The sequence below is a fragment of the Octopus sinensis genome, linkage group LG7, assembly GCF_006345805.1.
Source record: "Octopus sinensis linkage group LG7, ASM634580v1, whole genome shotgun sequence".
Lineage (NCBI taxonomy): Eukaryota > Metazoa > Mollusca > Cephalopoda > Octopoda > Octopodidae > Octopus > Octopus sinensis.
In genome coordinates, this window is record NC_043003.1 from 91,362,922 (window position 1) to 91,365,743 (window position 2,822).

Below are 2,822 nucleotides of genomic sequence, written 5' to 3' on the forward strand. Positions count from 1 at the left end.
CGATACATTGCCAGCGACTCCCTGAAACTCTCCCCTGAAATCCCCGTTGAGAAATACTGATCTAAAAGAATAATTCAACAATGCAATTATTTGATCAACAAAAATTTATGAAACGCTTCTACATACTTCCTATTGAAGAAATGGAACACATAAGCGCAAAAATAGAGGGCATTAAATGCTTGATTTTAAAACCAAAATAATTGAATTTTGATTGAACTTCATCCAAGTTTAGCTTAATTCGCGCGTGCATAAAACGCACGAGCCGGGCAATACTGCTAGTATATATATATGCATATTATATATATATATATGCATACATTATATATGTTATTTTCTATACGCGTGTGTGTGTGTGTGTGTATATATATATATATATATATATATATATATCATATTTAGCATTTTTAAATAGGATTCTTGAAGATCTAAGGTGATTGAAAGATGCATTGATTTGAAACATAGTGCAGAGTACAAGAGACAAAGCATTAATTTTGATACTCTGAAAACTCTAAACTACTCTAGCAATTATTGATTTCATGAATTTAGATATGTAATTATCATCATCATCATTACCAATGTTATTAGGACTGTGATCAGGAAGAAGTTTTTGGAGCATTAGGAAAATACCTTGAGGTATTTGTCTGGGGTCTTTGCATTCTGAATTCAAATCTGCTTTGCATTTCATCCTTTTTATATCAACAAAATAAACTATCAAATATTGGGGGGATCAGGGGGAGGGCTTCAGTGGTATGAACAAACAACCCCTCCCTACCTACACACTCAAAATATTATTTAGCAGCATTTCATCTGTCTGTACATTCTGTGTTCAAATTCCACCCAAGTCAGCTTTGTCTTTCATCCTTTCAGGGTTGATAAAATAAGTACCAGTTGAGCACTAAGGTTGATATAATTGACGAGCCCCCGCCCTAAAAATTTCAGGCCTTGTGCCTTTAGCAGAAAGGATTATTATTATTATTAAGGTGGCAAGCTAGCAGAATCATTAGCACATAATGCGTAACAACATTTCTTCCAGCTCTTTACATTCTGAGTTCAAATACTACCATCGTCGACTTTTCCTTTCACTCTTTCAGTGTTGATAAAATAAGTAGCAGTTGGTGGAGTTAATGTAATTGACTCTCCTGCTCCCAAAGAGTTTCAGGCCCGTGCCCTATAACAGAAAGGGAAAAATAGTGAGCTGGCAGAATAAACTAGCACACTGGCCAGCAGTATTTCTTCCAGCTTTTTGCTCTGATTTCAAATACTGCTATGGTCAACTTTGCCTCTTGCCCTTTAAGGGTCAATACATTAAGTACAAGTCAAGTACTGGGATTTATATGATCAAATAGACCCTCCACTCAAGCTTTTAGGCATTGTGTCTAAAATAGAAAGAATCATTATTCTTTTTTTTTTTTTAAGGTAGCAAGCCACCAGAACCATTGGCATGCCAGGCAAAATGTTTAGCAGAATTTCATCTATCTTTATGTTCTGAATTCATATTTCACCAAGGTCGACTTTGTCTTTCATCTTTTTGGGGTTGATAAAATATGTAGTAGTTGAGCACTGGAGTTGATGTAATCAACTAGCCCCCTCCACAAAAATTTCAGACCTTGTGCCTATAGTAGAAAGGATTATTATTATTATTATTATTATTATTAAGGTGGTGAGCTGGCAGAATTGCTAGCACACCAGGCAAAATGCTTAGCAATATTTCACCCATCACTATGTTCTGAGATCAAATTGCAGTCAACTTTGCTTTTCCTCCTTTCGGGGTTGATAAATTAAGTACCAGATGAATACTGGGGTCGATGTAATTGACTAGTTCCCTCCACCGAAATTTCTGGCCTTGTGCCTTTAGTAGAAAGGATTATTGTTATTATTAAGGTGGTGAGGTGGCTGAATTGTTAGCATGCTGGACAAAATGCTTAGTGGCATTTCATCTGTCTACTTGTTCTGGGTCAAAATTCCATTAAGGTCAACTTTGCCTTTCATCCCTTTCAGGTGTCAATAAATTAAGTACCAGTGAAACAATGGGGTCGATGTAATCGACTAGTCTCCTCCCCCAGAATTTTGAGCCTTTTGCCTATAGTAGAAAGGATTATTATTATCATTATTATTATTATTATTACTATTATTATTATTATTATTATTATTATCATTATTATTATTATTATTATTGCAGTGTTTTGTGAAATGCAGAAAAGGATGCATAATTGCTTTTTTATACTTACTGTTTCGATTGCAGCCATCAGTCCTATTGTGTGTCGCCAACATTTCCTACTTGTTGCTTCAATGGAAGTAAATCACTGATTTAAACTAGACCAAACCAGTAATGATTAATTTATGCAAGCATTACCCTTCCTTGTCTCCTTCATAAAAATTTCCCCCAAAACTCTAAGGTAATTAGATTACTAAGGGGTATATTATTATTATTATTAAGTCTTTCTTTGTATCTTTTTGTTTTCGTGGTTTTTCTTTTTTTCTTCTTTGACGCCGGTAAGTAACATTATCAGCCCAATCATTTCATTGAAATAGGTTGTATAGATGCGTCAACAATTTGTTGAGAAGGAGATAATGTAAATTAATCTATAACCAAATCAGGTATATACGTGACATGTAGTTGTTTTTTGCTGTTGTTGTTATTTTTGTCATGAAGCAAAACTGAAGGTTTTAAGAATTAATTAACATAATTAAGTTGCTATCAGGAAAGAAAAAAATAAGTAAAAATAAAATAAAGCTATTCTCCTTTCAAGATTTTGCAAACAACATTACTAAAAGTAAAAAATAATAATGCATAGGCTGAGTTTTTATTAAATTATTATATT

The 2,822-nt window shown here is 33.7% G+C and overlaps 1 protein-coding gene across 1 annotated transcript in view; it reads right to left on the reverse strand.

The window, feature by feature from the left end:
• Positions 1–2,593, reverse strand: part of LOC115214280 (trace amine-associated receptor 2-like) — a 10,008-nt gene extending 7,415 nt beyond the window's left edge. The window contains exon 1 of the mRNA XM_029783425.2: positions 2,229–2,593. The gene's annotated coding sequence lies outside the window, so the exon portion shown is untranslated. The remainder of the gene's footprint in view (positions 1–2,228) is intronic.
• Between the last annotated feature and the right edge of the window lie 229 nt (positions 2,594–2,822).